Source organism: Sebastes fasciatus, chromosome 2, assembly GCF_043250625.1.
Source record: "Sebastes fasciatus isolate fSebFas1 chromosome 2, fSebFas1.pri, whole genome shotgun sequence".
In the NCBI taxonomy this organism is placed as follows: Eukaryota; Metazoa; Chordata; class Actinopteri; order Perciformes; family Sebastidae; genus Sebastes; species Sebastes fasciatus.
This window is the reverse complement of record NC_133796.1, coordinates 31,588,155-31,614,001: the sequence shown is the minus strand read 5'-3', so window position 1 is coordinate 31,614,001 and position 25,847 is coordinate 31,588,155. Positions and strand designations below refer to the sequence as shown.

General features: G+C 41.3%; 1 protein-coding gene and 1 long non-coding RNA gene across 10 annotated transcripts in view; one reads left to right on the top strand and one right to left on the bottom strand.

Annotated features, from left to right (window-relative positions):
- Window positions 1-16,339, top strand: part of LOC141758283 (uncharacterized) — a 55,980-nt gene extending 39,641 nt beyond the window's left edge. The window contains exons 6-7 of one of the 3 annotated variants that reach the window (XR_012591853.1): window positions 15,960-16,063; window positions 16,267-16,339. This is a non-coding gene — a long non-coding RNA (uncharacterized LOC141758283). Of the gene's footprint in view, window positions 1-13,266; window positions 15,352-15,959; window positions 16,064-16,266 lie in introns of those variants that run through there. The other 2 variants (XR_012591854.1, XR_012591857.1) reach the window with 2 other exon arrangements.
- nhsb (Nance-Horan syndrome b (congenital cataracts and dental anomalies)) overlaps window positions 1-25,847 on the bottom strand; it is a 73,398-nt gene that overhangs the window by 38,524 nt on the left and 9,027 nt on the right. The window lies entirely within an intron of this gene.

Sequence of the window (25,847 nt, the reverse complement as noted above, 5' to 3'; positions counted from 1 at the left end):
GCCTGAGTAGTCCTACAAAATAGAAACTATTTTCAATGAACACTGCATCAAAAAGAATGAAGTTTAAATCTAGGTTTAAAGCATATCATTCTACTTATCTGTATCTATCGAATTCTGTGTTTTTAATTGACAGTATAAACCTTCACATACACATCACACCTTCTATGTCAAGAGCAAGACCGGTATATTTTGTATACAGTATATACAGTATACTGTGTCCATGGGGTTGGCAGCGGTGTATGAAGTACTCAGATATTCTAAAAGTCCTCCATTACATATAAAAGTCCTGCATGTCCCGTTTATCTGCTAAATATATTTTAAAGATAGAATGTGTAGGATTTGTCTGGTGCGGTTTGCAAACCCGCCTCGGCTCAATGAGGGTTACGGTGCTCGCCAGCGGGTGAAAGCCAACCCCAGATGAACTCTCGTTTTGGAACAAGCTTTGTTCGCATGGTGTTTCACCTTGCAATTTTCTGCGCCGCGTCCTCCATTTTCGTAGCTTCCTCTAGGATGCGTGCTTACGATCTGGCACTTGGTTACTACGTTTTTATAGTAGAGTCCAGCCCTCGCACCCTGCGCTCTGTGCTCTGTGGCTGGGGGCTACATGCCCAGGCTAAACATCCCGAACACAGCAAAATGAAAAGAAAACAAAAGACAATACAGGCAGAGGGCTGCAGGGTCTCTGCAGATACAGACACACACTTCTAGTGGGTCATAAGTGATAACTGAGAGGGATTCTTTTTGTATCAGTCTATAAATTAGTTTTTTTTTTAGGAAAATCCTACTCATTCTGCCTTTAAGTATCAAAAGTAAAAGTACTTGTTCCAAAGAAAAAGGGCCCCTATGACATATATCACATGATTAGATTGATAATGCTGATGCATCAATGTGTAGGTAGCATTTTCCTGTTGTAGCTGGTTGAGGTGGAGAAAGTTTGAACTACTTTATAAACAGTTTGGTAGTTTGATCCAGTGGTTCCCAACCTAGGGTTCAGGCCCCTTCTAAGAGTCACAAGATAAATCTGACTGGTTGTAAGATGATTTGGAAAGAAGATCAAACACAGTTCTGCTACGTTAATCTGTTTACATTTGTTGGACTTTTCTGTAATCTTTGCTCTTTTTTTTTTAAAATTTTTGGATAATTTAACCTCTTTGGGCCTTGAATGGTTGGTTAAATGAAATCCTCTGGGAAGTTTAGAGGGGAAATTTCTCTTTGATGGAACTGCTATCAACTCATAGACATGTGAAGTGTGACAAGGAACCCCGACTACACACAGATTTTTGATAGGAGTCACAAATCAAAAAGACTGGGAAACCACTGGTTGAATCTTTAATGTAAAATCTTGATCTGAAAAGTAACTAGTAACTATACCTGTCAAATAAATGTAGTGGAGTAGACGTATAAAGTAGATACTTTAGTCAGATGCAAGTACCTCAAATTTTTACCTAAAAGGTCAGTGTGTAACATTTCGTGGGATCTATTCGCAGCAAGAAAGAGAGAGCGGCGGCCACACAACAGGAGCGAGTAACGTTATCGACTCTGGCCCAAGCAGGAAAGGTTAACAGTTTGGTTTGTGCGTTCTGGGCTACTGTAGAAACATGGCGGTGCAACATGGCGGACTGCGTGAAGAGAGGACCCGCTCCCTATGTAGATATAAACGGCTCATTCTAGGCTAACAAAAACACAACGATTCTCATTTTCAGGTGATTATACACCGAAGAAAACATAGTTATTAATATTGAATTCCGTTTCTGCCAATAGATCCCCTTAATTGTTACACACTGGTCCTTTAAGTAAAGAACTTATATAATAAATATAATAAATGTACTTGGTTACTTTCCACCACTGAGGTTGATGGAAGTTGTAAAAACGACCTAAATATCATAACTACATTAATGCAAATTGTGTCACACCTCAAATTATTTGTGCGTGCTGATGTCTCCAGAGTATACTTAATTTTCGGACAATACTTGTGTATTGACATTTAGCTCTCCTTCATGGCTTGCGGGGGGACCTTTCTTCTTAAATTGCTTTGTTGTAGGATGTGAATTAGCATTACACCATGAGCTGCTGACAAATACGCAGCCTCCCCTGACACACACACACACACACACGCACACACACACACACACATAAAGCTCCTCCTCAGAGAGAGAATCATTTCTACTTCCCTGGGTTGCCACTGCTAGGTTGACCTATTTTTGTCCAGACCTCTCTCTCTTTCTGTCTCCCTCTCTCGCTCACTCGCTCCAGCCCCATAATTCACCCTGCTTAATAATTCACTACAGCTTTATAAGCCTCTACTCTACTAAATGACAGGCTCAGGAAAACAACAACAGTTTTTACAGATGCATTTTTGCCAAACTACATAAATAGAATAATGTGTACATATGATATAGGGTGTACTGTATGTAGATATATACTGTGTAGTATACAAAAGGAAGGGTACAATGATTTAAGTTACTTGTAAGATGTTGGCAGAAAAATTTACATTAACCACTTTTTGGGAGGATAACAGAGTGCGATACAAACGTAGAAAGAAACCGAGATAATGGTGGTGGTGTTATTGTAAAACTGCAGATTATTTGCAAGTCTATGCACAGACTCGCTCTGCCTGATGTGATTGGATGGCCGGATTGGGCAGGAACCAATAAGGGCACCAGGAGGAAGAGAGCAGGCACAGAGTGCTCTCGCTGATGCTGGGCACACCCTGTAGGCCTCTGTGTGTGTGTGTGTGTGTGTGTGTACGCCCATAAAATGAATGTGTATGTAAGTTTGTGATTATTTAAATATTTTGTGCACGTTTGAGAGACAAGACATTTCCTTTCAACTGAAAATACCAGCCTCCTTTATTTTACATCTACCCTGCCCCCTTTTTAAATCTCCTCCCAGGAGCTGATGCAGAACAAAGACAACAACCGTAATATATTCTGTACCCATATTGTCATTGCATTATAAATAACGCTCGTACCTACCTCTGCAGTTTTTTTGCATAAGCCCGTGTACCTGTGTGAATCTTTAAATTTGACGCTGTTATTTCTGAATTTCCTACTTAGTCTATTTTTTAAGAGTTTGCGAGCTGCAGCAGACGATTCAGGCTTTAAGGGCCAAATTATCTAGTTCAAAAGGAATATTTAGACCTTTCTGGACACACTTATTTGCTCTCTTGCTAAGAGTTGGATGAGAAGATTGAAGCCACTAAATATGAAGTTGGAGCCAGCAGCCAGATAGCTTAGCTTAAAGATAAAAACTGGAAGGAGAGGGACCGGCTGGCCTGTCTCTGTCGAAATTGACTGATTTGAATCGTTTTGTTCAGTTTAAAGATTTGTAATCACTGATTTTATATTTAGTTCATTTTTTTTCTAAACTAAGCTTCTAAACTTCTAGAAACTTCTAAACTTCTAAATTGCATCACCGTTCAAATGAACTTCAGTATGTACAACTGTGGTGAACGCATCACCGTTCATACCGCTGCAACCGTCTTCAGTATACATTCAGTAGACTCTGTTGCTGGTTCAAGCTGTCACGTTCAGTTCAGTACCAGACTAGGCCCATGAATTCACTGTTTATAAGATTAATAACTCAGCAATCAAGTATTTGTGACAGTGTTATCACATTACGAGTATTTTGAGGCTTTTGCTGTCTTTTAGGCTACTGTCTGTATCACCAGTGTGTTGAGCTCCACTGTAGTTCTGCACAATTAATCACAATTTGATGGAAATGGCAATATGGCCTACTGCAAATTTTTAAATCGCAAGATTTGAAATACTTAATCAATATTTGTTAAAGGTGAAATGTGTGTCAAAATACCATTTTAAATGAGATATTGTGGTGCTGCAGAGACGTCCTGACCTACACATCATATTCTACAGACTGAAGAAAACATTTTTGTTTGGTACAGATCCCAGCAAACATCACACTACGATTATTTTAATATGCTTTTCAATGAAAATGAGTATAATGATGTAAAAATGATCATTCCCTCTAATATCGCAATTCATATCGCAATCGCAATATCAGTCAAAATAATCGCAATTACATATTTTTTCAAAATGGTTCAGCTCTACTCCACTGTTAAAAGCTACTGATTCGGTTGGAAGAATCTATGTTAAAGATTTGTTTGTACTGAACACTTCCAAATTAAAGAAACAGGATGTAATGTGTTAAATAGAGAGCATTAGAGGTGCAGGTGGGTGTTTTTTTTTTAAACTTTTGAACAGAGCTAGGAAAGCTGATATCCCCTGTTTCCAGTCTTTATGCTAAGCTAAGCTAACCAGCTTCTGGCTGTAGCTTCATATTAATCGTACAGACACAAGGGTGGTATCGATCTTCTCATCTAACTCTCCCAAAACTATTCTGAAAACAGTTTATTAAATAAGAACAGCCTCATTGCTTTACTTCCATGCTTTATTTTCCAGAACGGCACTAATGAGAGCACAGAAAGAGCAGGAGGGGTGTTTGGTGCGTGAGTGTGTGTATGTGTGTGTGTGATGCTGTAGTCTGATCGATGTGACAGTGAGAGTGAGTCTCCTCGAAGAACCCCGGCCTTATTGCTCTTCTCTTACACACTGCCCCCCTCACACACAACACATACTCTGTCTCTCACGGACACACACACACACACACACACACACGCGCACGCACACACGCACACACGCACACACGCACACTGTACAATAGCTACAGTTTCCTTCCCTTCTATCTCCGTCTGTCTTCCCTCCCGTCGTCCTTTTATCTCTTGTTCCTTTCACCACTCCTTCTTTACTCCTTCGCCCGCTCTTCTTCTTCTTCTTCTTCTTCTTCTTCTTCTTCTTCTTCTTCTTCTTCTTCTTCTTCTTCTTCTCTCTGCATCCCAGAGGCCAACCAGTTGTAGTGATCTCATTGTCTCCACTCCACCTTAGCCAATCAGCATCTAAACCATCACAACCTTTACTGAAGGAGATCAAACAGGAGGGAAACTCAAATCACAGAAACGCAGAAGTTGTTGATGATAACTGTAATGCTCGTGTGATAAAATACTCTAAACTCATTTAGTAGCTTTTCCCGGAGATTTCAACTGTCAGCGAATGATACTAGCTCAGGTTTCATCAAGTGAAGTTCTTGGGTCATGTGATAACAGATGGTCGTATATGGCTGGGGAGATTGTTACCTCTGTCTCAGTTCTTAGCTCACATGGTGACACCTGTGCAAGTTTCATTCGCTGAAGAAAGCCATGCGATACTGTCGAAAGTACAGCTGAAACAGGTAGATGATCGAGATAAATTAGGCGAATAGTAATTAGTTGATATACAAAATACTGATGCGCTACTGCTCATCTCGATGAACCAACAATATTCGCATAACAACAGAGGATGGAAACGCACAGAAATTCTCATTTTCTTTTTCTAAAACATTGTGCTACATTTAAATGAAAGCCTGGCTATTGTCACATTGTTCCCACATTGTCATTTGATGCAGTGTTATTATGAAAATAATATCGATTATAGTCACTTCAAGAAATTCTGAATGAATTTTAAAACGTTTGGAACAGACTAAAAGGTCCGGTGTGAGCAGAGCAGCGCCAAGAAATGGCATAGCTTTCTTTCTGCCTTTCCTTCTTATTTGTCTTTAGTGGGATCTATTGTAGCTTCACAGATCATTTTTGGTTGATTTGTTGTGAGATACTGTATCTATGTGTGAGATTTCGGCTTCTAGCAGTGGAAGAGGAGCAGGTAATTGAGCCGAAAGACATCTTGATTAATGTTGTATTTACTATCCAAACTCTCCACTGGCATTAGAAACTTGTAGGAGAAAACATAAGCAAACTAAGATGACCAATCACAGTTCTTGCTGTCTTCACGTTGTATTTTTGTTAGGGCTGTCAATCGATTAAAATATTTAATCATGATTAATGGCATGATTGTCCATAGTTAATCGCAAATTAAACTTATATTTTTCATCTCTTCAAAATGTACCTCAAAGGGAGATTGTCAAGTATTTAATACTCTTATCAACATGGGAGTGGGCAAATATGCTGGCTTTATGCAAATGTATGTATATATTTATTATTGGAACTCAATTAACAACACAAAACAATGACGAATATTGTCCAGAAACCCTCACAGGTACTGCATTAAGCATAAAAAATATGCTCAAATCATAACAGGACAAACTGCAGCCCAACAGGCAACAACAGCTGTCAGTGTGTCAGTGTGCTGACTTGACTATGACTTGCCCCAAACATCATGTGATTATCATAAAGTGGGCATGTCTGTAAAGGGGAGACTCGTGGGTACCCATAGAACCCATTTTCATTCACATATCTTGAAGTCGGGGGTCAAGGGACCCCTTGAAAATAGCCATGCCAGTTTTTCCTCCCAAAATTTAGCGCAAGTTTGGAACATTATGTAACCTCCTACTTGACAAGCTAGTATGACATGGTTGGGTTCCAATAGATTCCTTAGGTTTTTGTAGTTTCATATGATGCCAGTATCTTCACTCTAGTTTCAAACCTTAACCTGCTACAACCTAAAAATCTGAAGTTACGTTAAAGAAATATATGGCGTTAAAACAAATTTGCTTCAACGCATTATTATCGCCTTAATTTTCGTAGATGATGTCACTCTGATGTGTAGTTATATTGTTGAGGAGGTGCAGGTTAGCTGTGGCGTAGCCTACACCGGCTACATGTGTGGGCTCTGTGGCTACGCCGTAACCCCTTAACGTAAAACTATAAATCCCCCTTAAGTGGAAGGAAATGTCTTTTTTTGTTTGTTTTGAGGTGAACCAACCCTTTAATAAATCTATCTGTCCCTAAAATGTGTAGGCTTGCTGTAGCTGTTCTCCAAGCAACTAGCTGTGATTATACAGTACAATATACTGTATGTTTTTTAATGTGTAAATCAAGAATCAAGATCAAGGTCCAGTTAAGTGGGTTACAGAGACATAGTGACAGGATTAGCAGATGTCTTTTCCGACACTGTAGCTTTTTAGCAAATTTAGCTGACTGGCTAGTGAACTAACAGAAGTCCAGAGAAACAGAAGAAGATGAGGGAGCACATGGAACAGTGGATAATACAGTGGTTGTTGAAACAAAAAGCACTTAATGTCTGAAACCCCTTTTAAATGGGCCATCAATGTTTCATCCATGTCAAATCTCACTGAATAAAGTTTTGTTGTTACATAAAAATGACAACACAACCCCTCCGAGTTCAGATGAAAACAAAGTGAGCAGTTTGAGTCTGGGAAGAGGTGGCAGAGGATGGCCGCATGGATAATCACCTCCCGAATCTACTGAACCATTCTGACAGCTAAGAAGGAGTTGGAGATACAAACACAGATTTTAAACCCCGCCAGGGGATTTCACTTGCATTTAATCCCCTCAGAGTTCAAGTAGATTTCAGTCGAGCAAAATGTGTGTGTGCGTGTGTACATGTGAAAATATCCATAATGTTGAGGAATGCATCGGGCTGCTCTGAGGGATAATAACACAGCTCTGAAAGTCCTCAAGTGTTTGACAGAACAATCTCACTACAAGGTCCATTTAGTAGCTGTTGATCATATCACAAAATCCTCCTCAGCAGAGGAAGTTGCCCAGTTGTCATTGCATTGTAGATTTAATTTTTTTTGCAGACTTCTTGTCCATGTTGGCTTTAAATGGGAAATCGGCTGATTTTACACTGTTTACAGGTCTTAGGGAGTACTACTATATATGTGGAAAAAAGTTGTATAAAGCCTTTTGTGGCTCCAGAGAGAGCTGCGTGAAGTCTGATAAATGACTTGAGTCAGTGTCGGTTGGGGCTGAAGACTACAAGTTTGAAAATGAAAAAGATCGGGAGGTGAGGAGTTAAAAAGAAGTGAGGTTACCAGACCTCTGTACTACAGCATAACACACCTGAATCTCCAACAGAGCTGTTAGTGTTGGAGATGCATATTGGGTAATGTAGGCTCTATATTTTGACAAGGAAGAATTGCATCCAAACTTCCAAAGAACCATTTCAACTTTCGGTCTTAAAATGTTAGGCAACATGGATGAGAAGTCCTTAAAGCCCCCCCTCCAGCCAGTGTTACTTCCTGTTTATTGGTTAACATTCTTTCTCAAACACAGAATGGTAGTGTGGTTAATAGTCAGACATAATTCATTACCATGATTGCATTGTTTTTCAACCCAGTTTACATTAATTTACTGATTATCAGACCAAAAATGAGGCAAGAATTAGCATAACACGCTGACTCTCTCTCACTCGCGCTCTTCTTTACCGTCTGCTCCTGGCGAGGCGGCTGTTTGCTGGCTGCTGCTGCACCGAGGAGCCGCACCACCGCACTGCAGCCACAACGCACAGGAGGACGGATACTCATGTTGCCGTGGTCCGCCGTTTAAAATGCAGTTTTGGAACGTCTTGGAGGTGCACAGTCCACCAGCACCGGGATGTACTGTGATTGTTTATTTCTCTTAAAGGACTTTTCTATTGTTTTCACTAAATAGAAAGACAAACTGACCGCTGCTAAGACGCAAACGGGCATGAGTGTGCCTGCAGCTTGGAGGAGGACGTAGGACCTGCAGCTTCTACTATAATCATACGCCATATTCCCATTTTACCAAAAACCTTTTTTTACTCTGAGCACAAAATTAAGTTATTTGTCAAAAAAATGGCAAACAGTGTGGCTACTCAACTTAGTCAGGAAATGACACAAATAAATATGAAATGTCATAGAAATGACAAAATACACTGGAGGAGGGCTTTAAAGTGCTCGAAAAAATGGAAATTTAAACAAATACATTTTCATGACAACAGAGCAAACTCAATCTGCTGAGGAAGAACATTGTGTGATACGATTTGAAAGCTCCAGAACAGCTACTAAATGGATCTTGTGGTGAGATTATTTTATAAACTACTGCTCGCCAGGGCAAGAATAAACTTTCAATCTAAAAAATATTCAAGTGCATTCATACTTACTCAAAAACGTACAGTTTGATTAAGGTAATAAGAGTCGAAAAAGCATCAGGCACAAGGGCAGCTGAGGTTAGCATGACCTTTAGGAGATCAGAAGTTAGAAAGAGTGAGGATATATCCTTTTACTGCGCACATCTTGGTTATTTACTGTATATGTATGGTATTTATTAATTAATTTATTCATCCTGTGTATTCAATATGAAACACACCACCACTGATTTTCTAACCCTCTTCATCTTCTTGGAGACGATTTCAGTGTAATTCTGTTGTAATTTTTAAGTGCCGTGACAGCAGAGACAGTTAAGACAATCAGACAGTGAGTGGATATTTCCACAGACTACTGACTGACGTAGTTACACTATGGGAGGAGTAAAGATTACGCATACGTCTTGGAGGGACGGATATCGTCACACCATTTTAACATGTGGCTAGAATGCATCTCAAACCACCTCCAGATTTCAATCCGTCTTGCATGCATTTACATTTAGCTTTTTTTTAGATCAGATAGCTATCCGATCTGCCAAAGATGCATGATTCAATAAGTGTAAATGGGGTCAAAATTGTGAGGTTACAGGTTATAAAACCATTACCATCTGCTCCATTCTGCTCCAAATGCAGTGCTTCCTTTGCTAACAGGCATAACGTGGAATTCAACTTCATTTGTTGCAAAAACTCAAAAAGAAAAGTTTGTACAGAACTCCCAGATTTTATAAAATTCTCACAAATAAAAGGGGTGTACTAACTAAACTGTTTCGAATTCATTCCCTTTAAAAAAATAAATAAGGAAGATGTTAAAATGGTCTTTGCGTTACATCAAAATCACCAACACTCACAGAGAAATAAAACTCACAGTGCCATTCATTGAATAGACCTCAACAGCTTGTAACGTGCAAATAACACCATACGCCTCTGCACCTTTTAAGACCTGTGTCACAACAAGCATTAATACTATCAAATGGAAATGACTACCAGTTTCAGTTCAAACATCAAAGTATAAAATGTTGTGCTATGACTCAAAAGTAAAGGAAAAGGAAAACTGTCTGACCTCCCGCAGTAGGCTTTCATGCAGCTCTATTAACGAGCTCTAAACTCAATCCTGCTCTCATCCTGCTTCTCCTACAAAAGGACACAACATAACGAGATCAGTGTCAGCCCTATCCAATCTATCTGTTTACTGTGGAGTTAAGCAAGGTATTTACCGGCCAAATCTGTTCAAAGGCTTTGAACCCACGGCTCTGCTTAGGACCGTGGCTACTCAGTGCACTCCAACAACAGAGGTTGTATGGACAGCTGAGATGCTTCTTTTACTAAACTGCATTAAGGAGGGCTGACTGTACTATGGGATCACATAAGAGTAAAGAGAGTCATTACCAACAGAAATACGGCAGTTTCAAAGAATTTTTCCATGCACAGAAAAATGAATTTCCATCGTTTGTTTGCATTTCTTAAACAACTTCCTGTTTCAACTTTGAAATGTGCACGCTAGCAGCTGTATAATGCAGTGGACTATTATAATAGACATTTGTATAAACTTCTAGGAAGTGTTGTTCTAACAGTCTGCAAGTGGCAAAAGTTGATTTCAGACGCAACTTCTCAAAACCATCAAACATACAGTTGCAATGTATGAACCGATAGTCGGACTCTCTCTGCACCTCATCAACGTCTTGGAGGGACAAGATGATTGAGTACAACGAAAATCACACGTATAACTGAAGCGCCATGATTCAAGATGTCTGCCAGTAATTCCCTGTTATGGTGAATCATAGTGAGAAGATTTTGTATGGACTAATAAACGGATCGGATCGATCAGGGTTATGCTCTGCTAACATTGTAGCTGCTCCATCAAAACTCAAAGTAACGTCATCTAAATTAGGCATATGTACGGCAGTAACATTATTGTTTATACACATATGATAGATTTTCATATGACAGATTGTCACCGAATCATTTGCGTCACCAGGCCCAAATTTGCGGCTGTTTGAATCTTTGCATTGACTTATTGTGAAAATGCACCAGTAGAGTAGAAAAACAAGTACCGTCACATTTTTAGAATTTTGGCAATTTTGGTACCGAAATATCGTTTCTCGTGACATCTCTAAAATAAAGGTTGTGGAGCCTCTGAATTGTAGTGGAGTAAAAGTATAAAGTAGCAGAAAATGGAAATACTCAGGTAAAGTGTAACTAATAATTATATCTGTCAAATTAACGAAGTGGAGTTAAAATTCAATATTTCTATATTGTATAAAGTTGCATAACATGTAAATACTTAAGCACAAGTACCTCAAAATTGTACTCGGGTACTTTATCAGTACAGTACTAGTAAATCTACTTTCTACTAAAGTTACTTTCCACCACTGGGTAAAGACCAGTGTTGGAAATTAACTTTTTTTGTCCACCTGCCACTAGTGGCTAGTGGGTTCAAAAATCTACCAGCCACTCAATATTGTTTTTCTTGGCTGGTGGGTGAAGCAAATCTAGCAGCCACTTGTCTGAAATTTGTTTTGCATCACAGCAGCTCCATTTGCAACATCACAAAAAGGATAAAAGCCACGAAACAAAGATACATACATTTAAACATTACAATCACAGAAGACGATATTCAGAACCCTTCAACGTACATGTGATCTGGGATTAGGCCCCATATGTAGTTTTAGGATTGACTGGTGCACAAAAGAGTGCTTCAGTCTAACCTTATTAAATCGTGGAACCCTGTATCTCCGATTTGATGGTAACAATTGATATTCACTGTTCAAAACATGGTTGGGGTCAGAGACGATGGTGTTAGCCAGCCTTAATATGTTATTATGATAGGCTGATTCATAGAATTTCTCAAGGGGGTGAATGCATTTCATGTCACACCAATGGAAAACTTGGTTTGAATTTGATCTGAGTATGCAGTTGTGCTCCTGCAAGCGTATGAAATGTTCTGAAAAGTGAACTCAGTATTGAGTTCTACTTGAACTGAATCATACATCCCTGATACTGAGCAGAAGTCCTTTTGCATAACGTTAATTTTAATAATCCCTAAAGTTTAAAAATCCTTCCCCGATTCATCAACTTCTCTTTATCTGCGTCGGTGATGGGTATAGACTTACTGTAATAAATCAGTGAGGATTAATGACTTTTACCTGGATTCACCTCATCAGTGCATTTCATGGAACGAGAAAGAGATCCTGACAGCCTATATACTCAACTGTAAAGTGGTATAAATAATGAGCGCGCTGCTCGCTGCAGTCATAAATATTAATCTGAAATTACAGAAGCAAAATTCAGAAAAAAAAAAAAATTGCACTCAAACAAACTGCAATAAACCACTTGGTCACTGGGACTGAACATCATCGCCATCTAGACGAGATGGGACAAGCAGGAGACAACATACCCAGAAAATCTTCTCAGAGTTACACTTGAGTCTGGCGTTATGTAGCAAGCTTCATCTCATTAGAAACGACCTGTTTTGAGGCAGAAGCTCTGACTGTACTATAACGAGCAGTTGAAGAGAGGAGAAAATGTATAATGCATTATCTCCCCTTTTATCCTGAGGATGAGAGGAGGGCGAGTTTCTGTGGGACGTCCAAGTGTTGGTCATTGATTTGTGCGTCTGTGTGTTTTTGTCTGAGTGTGTCGTACGGGCGTTTGTGTGTATGTGTATGCACGTGGTGTATTTATTATGTGTGCAGAGAAGACAGCATCTGGTCTCCTCTTGTGAGAGATCTCACCTTGTGAAAGGAGGAAAGGAAAAGAGAATAAATAACCTTATAATTTTCGTTTTCTTGATACTGAAATGTTCTCAAATTTCCCTCAGTGTTGTGCACGGTGCAGGCACCGAAATGTCAAAGCTACATTAACATGCATAAGCCGTTTACCAAATGTGATAATGAGCGATGTGATTGTGTGAGATCAGTGCTATCAGGGCTGTGACCACGCTGCAACGATAAACATCAGATGGTGTAAATGCGCTGCACAAAGGTTCAGCTGGGGCCGTATCATCCTCAGGATCAGTGCTTCTGATCCACTGCAGAACCATATGGCTCCGCTTCACTTTAACACGCATGGATTAAAGGTCTGGTTTGCCCGTCCGCGGACACTTGGTTTAAATCTGTCGCTGTATATGCAGCTCTTTATTATTATTTTTTTTAAATATGGCAAACAGGCTTTTAATAAGGATGTGACCATTTCTAGTCTTACGAATTTTGTATGAAATATGCTACACAAATAAACTTGCCTTAATAGTAAGGTTTTAAATCAAATTTAATTACATAATACAGTTAACTGGAAAACAATTGTACATTAAAAAAAAATGAACCATATGCCAATTTACTGTGATTAATTTTAGATTGTGCTGAAGGTGACGCAGAGGAGCTCTGAGTGGCGAAGAAGTCCTCAGCTGTGAGATATTAACTGATTAAGCACTGATACAAGGGGAAATAATAGGGATTGTGACTTTATTATGTTAGGCTATTAATCTGCTATCACATGTCATCTGTAGGGACTTGGCCTCAGTGGAGTAATCTGCTGGGTAAGGCACACACACACACACACACACACACACACACACACACACACACACACACACACACACACACACGCACAATAGTGCTGGGAAGTCCCCAGTAAGTCACACAATCGGTTAATTGTAATTTCTTGCTACTGTAATTATTCGACTGTGTGGTGATAATTACTAGACCATAGAATGGGAGCAGAATCTGTCAGGATACTGTAATTATTTTACACATGTTGTATTTGGAGTATTAGTACAGTATAATATTGGATAAACAACTCTTTCCCCCTCCTCTCCTCACCTCGGATGTAATTCTCCCATTTTTTTTTAGCAGCAGTTTTGTCTGTTAGTTGGTCCACCTCTTTGGTCCGGATTGAAATATCTCAAAAGCTATTGGACGGATTGTAATGACCTTTTGTACAGACATTCATTCATAGTGCCCCAAAGGATGAATCCTGACTTTATGATGGTGATCTCTAGCGCCACCAACAGGTCAAAGTTTTCTTTTATCCAGTGAACTATCTCAGTATTCATTAAATGGATTGCCATAACATTTGGTACAGACATTGATGGTTCCCAGAGGATTAATCCTAATGAATTTTGTCGATCACCACAACGTTTCTTCTTGTGCCACCACCAGGGAGACATTGGGCTTTCTGGTGACATTTCATGAAAACTATAAGATGAATTGTCATCAAATTTGGTTTTGGACATTCATGCTTCACTCAGGATGAATTGTAATAACAACACGTTCTCATCCCAACTCATCACATACTGTCGCTTTGTCACACCCCGCCCCTTAGCGTCTTGCCCATTGGTGTCACTTTAGGTTTTGGCAACAAAACCACTTAGTTAGGTTTAGGAAAAAACAACAATGTTGGGCTTGAAACTACTTTTGTAAAGTGAAAATGAAACTGAACGTTGTGAACACGGGACACGAATGAACAGCTGAACGTAACGTGAAAGTGAAATGCACGGGACATGAACAGCGGTCTCCTGGATGAAAGCCGTGGGTTTGAAGGACCCATCTACCTTAGGTGTGTGTCTTTTCGCGTCTACGTCACCACACTCCTGCCGCTTTTTCTGAGCGTTTACTGGGTTTACATTGGAGTTAATGGAAAGCCCGGTGCATCTCATACAGGCACTAAAGGGTGCCTTGTGCGACGGTATCGAACCCCGACTGCCGTGACAAAGCGCCAGTATCTGACACACTGGGAATGAGAACAGGCTGGTAATAACTGTGGTGATTCCCTAACCCTTTCATCTAATGCAATCTAAGATGGTGAACATGGTAAACATATGCATACATACATAGATAGATATACAGTACCTGCTAGCATTTAGCTTAGAGCACCACTGCCTAAGTACAACCTCACAGAGCTGCTAGCATATCTGTAGACTCTTCGTCTTGTTACTGCACAGCTCAACAATTTCTTCCAATTTATCATTTCCCCCTCCTTATATCCTCACCTCTCTCCTCTCCTCTCCTCTCTTCTCTTCTCCTCTGTAACAGCTGTGGTTGCCTGCAGCGTTTAGCTAACGCATCTCTGGCCTGTCATCCAGAGGTACATTAGCGCACTCATCAAGCCGAACACAGAACATACAACACGCATGCTAAGCCTACACACAGTACATACTCACACTATTATGCTCATAGTGTCACTCCTCACTGTGCACCTTTTGTGTGGCTCAGGTACGGGAATCCTGATATCAGAGCTTCCTAAAAAAAGGGAGTGCCTGTTTCTGAAGAAAAAAACGGTTATGAGGAGTGCATGTGTGTGTGTGCGTACATATATACATGTGTTTGTGTGTGATGCAGAAGAAAGTGGTTGGCTTTGGTAGGCTCACTGATACAATTGATAGTGACAGATATATGGCTAATTAGTGCAGCCTTGGCTCGGCTGTCCTCACCTCTCACCAGCCTGCTGTGAAATTGGATTAATTTACCTCGCCTTAATACACTGTATCAGCCGTGGAATTCAACCAATAGCAAGTTCCTTTAATGAGCACAGATTTGTTGCTAATTTGGAAAGAAGCTTGTTTAAAATTTTGTTTAATCTACAATGTGTGTTCACATATTTTAATGTTGTTGAAAACTGTACCGCAGCATGCCTCCTCTCTTTCTCACACACACACACATGCCTGCACAGTATGGTGAGCATGTTGACTTCTTGCTAGTAGTCCAATTAGGTTGGATCTTCTTTACGGCGTCCTAAGGTTCTTACAAAGACAATCTGTTTCTAAGGGACTCCTTAGGAGCAGCTCAGTCCTTAAAACAAGCAGCAGACAACCTCTCCTAATCTTTTTTTCTGACTCCATCTGTTTCCATCTTATGTTGCTGGTTTACTAAGTCCATCCAGAAGCTCTTCCGTTGAAAATCATCTCAACCGTCCATGCTTTGCCCCTAAATCCCCAGTTGATACTCATAATCTCTGCTGTCCATATTCTGAACCCTGTTCAAGCACATGGTCACAACATTATTGATATAATTGGCTTCCCATCCTATTTTTGTCATCTGCTAATACCAGGCTACAACAACTGACAGCGCTGGTCATTCCAGCTATAGGGTAGTATTAACAGCCCTGCCCAGCTACCACGTCTCCAAAACCTGCAGCTTCCAGTATATGTGAATGTAAGTAATCTGGCATAAAGAAACAGAGATAATCTGCCTTAATTCAAGGAATGGTTAAAGTGATCTCAGTAGTGTCAAAATTAGTGTGCATGTTCTTTTGTGAGCTCACTCATTATTAATTACAGTTTCCCACACACTCTTATTTTCTTCTGCATCTCTCTTTTATCTCTGTCTGTTTTAACATGACTGCTCTTTGCCAACAGCACCCCTGCGAAGTACAAAAACGTCCGTCTGTGTGAGCCTCTGCGTGGGACTTTCTTGTGATGCTGTGAGGAAACCACTGAGTGAGCGAGGGAATGAGGGAGAGAGAGAGAGAGTGAAGTGTGAGTATCTGTCTGTTTGGCCCTCCGAAATACTGTAAATGAACCTCAATTCAAACATGATGCACTTTTTAATACAGAAGACAGGTATCATCTTTCTGCTGTATGAAGTTTGAGTTTAAAGCTAAACCTGCGACAAACCGTTACTGTGTCTACAAACAGTTGTGTCTGTAACAGTCGTGTCAAAGTGATTAGCTGTCACTGACTTTCATTTTAATTTCAATTTAAAGGTGCTATTGATAACATTCAGCCACTAGATGTTGCATTCTCCCTCCACCGTTCCATTGCATTTACTTCACAACAAGTCGTTGACAGGAACTTACCGTCAATCTCAGCCATTTATCTGTTTTTTTTCTACACTAACTGACGACACAGAAATACCGTTTGATACCAATGTCACTTTACTGTTGGCTCACAAGCCTTGTTAGAAGTGGGAACCAAACGTCAGATATCTTCCACAGAGATAAACAAAACATTCATTTTGGACCCGCCAACATTTTTTAAATGATTCATTCAGAATCCTAATCTTTCAGGAAAAGCCATACTTTTATTCGGCACCCTTCTAAAGACTTTGTGGATATACAGTATATCTATATTTTTTAATATTCGTCTACATAAAAATGTTATCAATAAGACCTTTAACTACAATATTTAATGTCCATCTAAACAGGTTTGTAATCCTTATTTATGAAGTGTTAAAGAGGAAGTTAACACCCCGTTTGAGGTTGAATGCCCCCTGCATTGTGAATCCAGCCCCCCTGTGATACTCCATGGTCGCTGACACCTCCACCTCCACCTCCACCTCCACCTCCACCTCCACTGTTTCTCTATAGTATTTCTCCCCTTGTATAAACGGACGCATTTCACCTGTTTTTAGACGTTTTACAGTTTAGGTATAATATCTGACCGCAGGGCTGTAGTACTCGAGTCCGGTCTCAAGTGCAGACTTTTAAGAAGTGTTGCACTTGTCTTGGTCTCATGCCTTGCTGGACTCTGAATTGTCTTGGTCTCAGGCTCGGCTATTGACCAGCTGGTCAAGTTGATCCTGGCTGCTGATCCTGGATCAGTTGTACACAAAGTTGCTTGATGTTAAATTATAGATCAATTAGGGATGCTCATTTTGAAAATGTTCTTAACCGATAACCAACCCTCGTTAACCGATTATTAACCGTTAACTGACAAGATTTGTGCCTCACGCCAGCTGCAGTGTATGAGCACAACAGACAACTGAGAACCCAGTTCACCCATTCGGGAGCGTTAACTTAGCAGCTACGATGCTGCGTGTAGTGTCGCGGACATGCAGCCACTTTCCCAGTAAAAGTCTCTAGTGCACATTTAGTTTAGTTTAGCAGGTTGTCAGCTGTGTGTCTGCCCGGCGTAACGACACTCTGTCTGCCTGGATTAACGATAGCGATTTCCCGATAAACAGTGTGTGTATTTGTGCTACGTTAGCAGCTCTAGCATTGCCGGAGGCTTCTTGCTCGCCGCCGCCGCCTACAGTCTGTCAGCGCAAAGTAACTTTAACGAGTGCCCGTGTGTGTGTTGGTGGTGAGTGTGGGGTTGTTGGTGGCGTTATAGCTGTGAACGTAGGTGTAGCAGAGTGTGTACAGTTTATTTGTCGGTGAATAAATGCTATGAAACTACAACTCCTCCGCTCTGCTCAAGTGAGCCGGAGAGACCGGCCTCCGCCTCTTAAGGTGGGCTGTTAAGGTGGACTAGCTTTTCTCCTTAAAGTGACGAGCCGCTCAGCTTTTTAATTAATTATAAATATTTGTTTTTACCCGTTTTAACCGATAGCGTTAATCGGTTAAAATGCTTAATGTCGGTTAACGGTTAAACGGTTAATTATGAACATCCCTAAGATCAATAGAATGTTTCTGTCCATCCTAACTCCTTAATCACTATATTAGCATTGGAAAGACTCCATTTGCTCTGGACTCGATCTTGACTTGGTCTCGACTGCCTTTGGACCTGGTCTTGGACTTGACTGAGACTCGATTAAGTTGGTCTTGACTACAGCCCTATCTGACCGTCCCCTAGAATTCATTGAACCGTAGGAAAATCCAAAGATATCTGTTTAGAAATGATGAAAATGACTAAAAACGAATTAACGATTAACAAAAATAGTCACTGATTAATTTTCTGTTGATCGCTTCAGCTTTAATTAATGCTATTTCTCACTACGAGATGTGGGTAAACCTTGTTTATAATTCTCGTAAAGCTATACATCAAATTGCTAACTTAGAAGTTGTGAAGATCGCAAGCGGTTTGACTCGTTTGCCAACTTTGAACAAAGTTTGCAGCCATTGAAGGGCTTATTTACATTATTTACACACTAAATACTGCATGTTTCCTTTCCACTGTCACTTGTTGCAAACGATTAGTGATTCTGTTAATGTAACATTTCCTAAAGAACCAACAACATCTGTGTCCGTCTGATAGCTTCTTTGCTTCTTGGTGCGGTGACTTCAGACAAGGAAAAAAAGTTACTCATTGGTGCTCGTGGAATTACAGCAGTAAACACACTGCTGTATGCTGGATTCACTAGATTACAGAGACGTCCACTCAGTGTGCAGACACTGACGGACACACACACACACCACACACACACACACACACACACACACACACACACACACACACACACACACACACACACACACACACACACACAAACACACACACACACACACACACACTGACCCAGAGAGAATGCTGAGTATGTGCATTTTTTTTTGGTCCCCAGCCATCTGTCAAAGGTTTTTGGGGGAATGGTGATGATGATGGGGTCTCCTGACACAGATGACAGCAGTTCAGGACAGTTCAGTTTAACATGTCACAGGAGGCTGACACACAAATGTGCACACACACACACGGCGGAGAGGCATTTATGCATGGACAGACATATTGGATACACACACACAGACACAAAAAGGAGCAACACACTGAGCTGCAGTGTCAAGTTTTACTCGCAGAGCTGTAATGCAACGAGGTTGTCACTGTCTATTTGTTCAACATGTTCTCATCCCAACTTGTCACATACTGCCGCTTTGTCACGCCCCCATGGCGTCACTTTAGGTTTAGGCAACAAAACCACCTAGTTAGGTTTAAAAAACGACATGGCTTAAAATGCTATTTGGGTGGCTAAAGCCCCGTGGGTATGTCAAAGTGTCCTTGAGCGAGACACTGAACCCCAAGTTGCTCCTCAGGCGCTTTACAGCAGCTCACTGCTCCTAAATACTTAGAATGGGTTAAATGCAGAGGTCAAATTTCATTGATGTATATGACGAATCGAATAAAGTTTAAGTTAACTTTAAAACTGCGTTTGTGAAGTGAAAATGAACCTGTACGTTGTGAACACCGGACACGAACGAACAGTTGAATGTAACGTGAAAATGAAACAGCGGTCTCCTGGATGAAAGCCTCGTCTTTGTTGGACACATCCACCTCCCCTCCGGCCCGCCATGTGTGTGTCTTTTAGCTCTTTAAACTAAATCACCACACTTTCGGCGCCTTTTCTGAGCATTTGCTGTTGACGCAGATGGGTTTACATTGTAGTTCATGGAAAGCGCGATGTTAAAGGTTGCCTTGTGCGGCGGTTTCACTCGCCAACGGCAGTCAGTATTTGACACCCTGGGAATGAGAACGGGCTAATTTGTTGTGTCTGTCGTATCCACGGGCAAAGATTATGTGATTCAGGCCAATACTTATAATAATCAGGTAATGAAGTGTTATGTTTTCAGTTCCCTTGAAAGTCTCTGTATGGTATATCAGGTACACACTCATACTGTTTGAAATTGCAACATGTATCCATGTCACCAGAGTAAAGGTTAAAGAAATAGTTTGACATTTCGGGAAATGCGCTTATTCGCTTTCTTGAATCGGAAGAGAAGATCAATAATACTCTCCTATCTGCCTGTTAAATATGAAGCTACAGGCAAGGGGACAATTAGCTTAGCTTAGCTTAAACACTGTAAACGGGGAAACAGCTCAAGAGGCTCTGTCCGTTACACACTACAAAAGACAAAAATCACCTGTTGGGCAGATGGCGAAAGTCTCAGTGGCAGATTTCCTATGTACTAGTAATTGTGATGAAATATCAACATATGAATAATAATAATTCATCTGTAAAACCGACACATTCTCACTCCCAACTCATCAAATACCACCGCTTGGTCAGTGCTCCTCGGCATCGGAGACTGACACACGGGGTACCCCTTGTTGTCAGGGACGACGTGTCACTATACAGGCATTACATGCATAATGTCCTTTCAAAATAAACTTCTATTTTCACAAGAAATTAGGTTTAGGCAACACAACCACTTAGTTAGGGTTAGGAAACGGTCGTGGTTGACGTTAACTTCACTGACTAACGACTCATTTGACTCACGGGACTAACGATACTGATGAGTCACGTGACTAAAGACTGATGTGACAAAATAAGTCAACAATACTTTTAGTTTCACACGGGATACGAACAGTTGTCTCCTGGTTGAAAGCCTTGTGTTTGTTTGACCCATCCACCTCCCTTCCCTCCCTCCCATCCTGAACGCTATTAATACTACTTCACTTGATCAGACCGTCGAATAATGCCGCGGGTGGGTTTATATTGGAGTTAGTTGAAAGCCCGGTTCTTCACGTACTGTTCCGATGCCAAGGGGCACTTACCAAACGGTGGTATTCGACGAGTTGGGAGTGAGAACGGGTTGGTAAAACATGAATACGTAAAAATATGTTTTGTAACTACCTTTGTTTACATGTGTATTTTACCACACACTTAACAGCTGTGCTTTATAGAGCCAATATTCTCTCCTTGATGATACGAGCCAAAGACCCAGTTTGGGTTCTTGGAGTTTTGTTTATTTTTTGGCATAGCTGCTCAGCTATAGCAGAACTACAACAACATGAAAAAGCCAGAGGCCAGTTTGCACAAACGAGGAATCGTCTCCAGAAAAGAGAGCATGCCAGCCATCCAGCCGGCCGAGTGCTGTGATGTACAGACCAAGAGGTTCTGCATGCATGTTTTATTGCAGGCTGCAACAGCAACAGAGACAGGGGCACTTAAAGCGGAATTTCAAATGATAACATGAGAGACGGAGAGAAGAGGCTCGCAGAGTTCAGCGGGTTGCGTGCGTGTGATGCCTCTGTGTGTATTCTCATGTGCAAGTGTGTTTGTGTGAGGTGGTATGTTAGTGTTGCCCTGCTGGTGTGGGAAGGCTGATCTGAAAGCATGCCAACGCTGTGTGTGTGTGCGTGTGTGTGGTACTGTATATGAGGCAGTGGAATCACTTTAGCCAAAATTAGCGTAGAGGTAATTGGGCCATGAGAAGAGAAAATGTGTCGTGAGGATTTTTACTCACCATGACACAAGAGACTCTGAGGAGCTGAATAAAATAAACTGTGTGTACTGTAAGTCAAGCAGAGCTGCAGCTGGGTGCTTTGCTGTCTAGTGCACATAATAATAACAAAGTGTATTACAGAGTAAGTTTACACCCCTGCTCACGCGATGCCATCACATCTCTCTCTCTCTCCTGACCTCCCCACATGTCTTGCCCACATGTTTCTGCAGTAACATAAGTGGGCATATGCTGACCATATGTTTTGATTTAGTTGTGTGGACTTTCTTTCTGACTCACACACAAATATAAACACAACAAAAAGAGACACAATATAGGGAGAAAGGAAGACAGAGATTGAAGGAGAGATTGCATCAACTATATTCTTCTTGATCCAAATGTAATAATTAAAAAAATTATGTATGATTGAAGTCCTCCCTTCCCTGAGCCTCTCCACTACTGCCTTCACCCTCCTTACTGACCTCCACACTGATGATGGACATGTTTTTGTCTCAAAATTTCCCTTGTATACAAAATTATCAAAACTAATGTGCTGTGCAATTGTTTAAACATTAAATGAGGACGTTCATTCTCACTGGAGGATGAGCCGTTTTCACATGGATACTTCCATGAATACCTAAAACATTAAATGAAGTGGCCTGTTCATTTCAGTTCAAGCTGCTCACCCAGCACACACACAGATCAGTGTCTTCTAGTGGCACTGATTGGCTGACTGCCCGCATGAATGAATGGTCTCTCTTATATGTATATTTGGACTAATGGTTCTAATTGTGAAGGCTTCAAGAGTATGTTTTGAATGAGCACATCACATGACCCTGCAGTTTAGATGGTGGCCACTATATCAAAATAGTTCCTAAGGGCTTGTATCTTCTATAAACATTTTCTTAAACCTCACCTTCAAGCTAATGTTGGTCAGAATCAAAGGTCCACTTGGCAAACAGTAAACTGTCTTTGCTGTCTGTGGTAGGGATGTATTAAGAGAGCTGGATACGGCACCGCCGCGTTATTATGAATCCCACTGCTATTCTTGGCAATGCGTAGCATTCAAGTGCGAGGATTAGCCAGGCCTCCATGCTCATGCCAGGTACCGGTAACCCGATTTGTTCAGGTCCTATCCCCTTACCATTGACTTTATATAAGAAGTGGACATAGTCACCGTGATGTCACTCATTGCTTTGTGGACTGCCGTTTTGAAGCCTCGAGTCCAGCATTTTGGCTGTCGCCATCTTGTTTTTTTCGGCCATCCCCATCTTGGTTCTTTGTAAAAGAAGTGACACAAGAGGGTGGAGCAAAGTACAATCGAACACTAAATAAGACATTTTTAGGAAATCAAAATTAACTTTCTGGAACTGAAAACACACTGTGAAAGGGTTAAAGTTCTAAGAACTCCCAGACTGGACAACGCTGTGGTAGTGACCTGTCAATCACAAGGTAGCCACGCTCCAAAGCATACTCTGCTTTATGGTCTTTTTGACTCTAAATGGGACCACAAATTACTAAATGAACATCATGCTGTATTGAAGAAGACTTGAAACTAGTGATTGAGAGCATAAACTCATGTTTACAATGTTTACTGAGGTAATAAATAGAGTGAGAAGTAGGCTCATTTTCTGATAGACTTCTATACAATCTGGCTGCCTTTTGCAACCAGAGGAGTCGTCCCCCTCCTGGTTTGGAAAGAATGGAAGTTTAAAGGCCCTGACACACCAGGCCGACGGTCAGCCGTCAGACAGTTTGGGGCCGTCGGTGAGCGTCTGTCGGCCTAGTTTTTGTGGTGTCGCTCTAGTCTGCCCGTGTCGGAGGCTTTTCGGCCAATTCGACAGCAGAGCTCGTCGTTGAAAGAAGTTGCTTTGATTGGCTGTTCAGCTAAGGCAAATCGGTGCACAAGTAGAGAAATGGAAGTGAGGAAAGCAAGCCAGCGAGTAAAGTCAAGGGGAAAAACACAAGCCTCTTCTCATTTTTCATCTTAAACTCATCTGACCACTCCAAAATACAGATATTTTCACAACAACATGGCCGTCTGGGATGAAGCTAAGCGGTGAGTGAGAGTGGTGTGAAAATGGTCGGCAAACGCCACTTTGTTTCATGTACGTATCATAACAACGGCTTATCCGCTGTCCTCGGTTTTCCGGTTTCCCTTTTTCAATGATGAATACAGACTACCGCTGCCTGCGGTTTGGAGTTTATTCCTCTCACGCAGGCGCAGAACGTACGTACGTAAGTACTAATTGGCTGTTGGCTGTAGTCTTTGCAGTGTGTTCAGATGCGACTTGTCGGCCAAGACAAAGGCAACGGTAAGCAACGCAACCGTCGGCCTTCATCGCCGCTAGTTCTTTGATGTCGGCTTGGTGTGTCAGGGCCTTAAGGCGCTTTCACACTGGCTTCACTTTAAAGACACCAGAGCTGCCCACAGTTTGTAACCTGTAGTTTCTTTAGTGCCACCATACTTTGGTTTCTGTCCAAATTCCTGCAAAACTGATGACATTCCTATCGGCCTCAGCTGTACTTTGTGTTTATCACTGGTTGGCGAATGTTGTGAATATGGTAAACATTACCTGTTAAATAGCAGCATGGTAGCATGTTGACATTAGCATTTAGCTCAAAGCACCACAGCCTCACAGAGCTGCTAGCATGCCTGTCGACTGTTTTGTTTGAATATGTGAAGTGGCTTTAGTGGTTAAACTATAAGTAATGTTGTTTTTATATTCTTCAATATTCTGACATATTTCTTGATATTTTTTATACCATTTTCAGAATTATATTTGTCCTCTCCTTTCACATCAAAAGCCCTAAACTACCAGGGGCTTCCTTTATCTTTCCCTCTCCTCTCCTCTCCTCTCCTCTCCTCTCCTCTCCTCTCCTCTCCTCTCCTCTCCTCTCCTCTCTTCTCCTCTCCTCTCTTCTCCTCTCTCCTCTCTCCTCTCCTCTCCTCTCCTCTCCTCTCCTCTCCTCTCCTCTCCTCTCCTCTCCTCTCCTCTCCTCTCAGGCTTGTAAGTGTCTGGGTGGAAATCAAAGTGCATTAAACATTAAATATGCTGTCAAGAGGCAGAAGTCTCTCCATGCTGATGATGACGGGGAAAGTAGGGCAGTGAGGGAAGAGGTATGGATGGAGAGGAGGAGGAGAAGGAGAATGGACACGGATATGCAAAGATGGAGGGGAAGACAGATGGAGACAGAGACACTGAAGAAGCTGTGAGAGAGACACAAGAGCACATAAATAATCACACATATTGGATTTGGAAAACATCTTGGTGTGAGGAGTGTGTGTGTGTGTGTGTGTGGTTAGGTGTGAGACGGACGAGACGTGCCTGGACAGAGTGTATCCTAACCTGCCTCGTGTGGCTGAAATCAGATCCCTGAACCACACACAGAAACGCACACTGAACAGATTAAACCTGCTGGCCAGTTTCACAATATAAAGTTGGTAAATATGTCTCTATTTCTGCTTTTACTGTAGGAGTTTTTGTGTGTCTGCGAGTGAGAGACAGAAACAAAACACATTTAATTCCAGACTACACACTAGCTCTCTTTCTCTATCCTTCTCTCTTCTCATTTTGTCCATAACAAACCGTTTCAACAATATGAGGCGTGCTACAGAATTGATGCTAGTTGTACTACAAGAAATAGTAAAAATGTATGACCAGCAAGAGAGAGAGAGAGAGAGAGAGAGACAGAGAGATTGACTCAGCTGAAAGGTTAAAGCAGGCCTCACTCTCTCTTGTTACTATGCAGACTAGCGAGATAGAGCAGTCCCCCGCTGCCACAGGCCATACTCTCTCAAATTCAAAGTCAAATTTGCTTTAATGGCAAACCAGGAAGAAACCAGTGTTGCCAGAGCAGCAGAGCAGTACAATATATTTGCTACAGACCAATATTTTCACATTAAAATCCCTTCCACCGTGTGTGTGTGTGTGTGTGTGTGTGTGTGTGTGTGTGTGTGTGTGTGTGTGTGTGTGTGTGTGTGTGTGTGTGTGTGTGTGTGTGTGTGTGTGTGTGTGTGTGTGTGTGTGTGTGTGTGTGTGTGTGTTCAGCACCAGGAGAGTTGGTGTGTGCTGCGGTTTAGTACTGATTCTGCTCCTGAACGCAAACCTGTCACAGTACGATGAG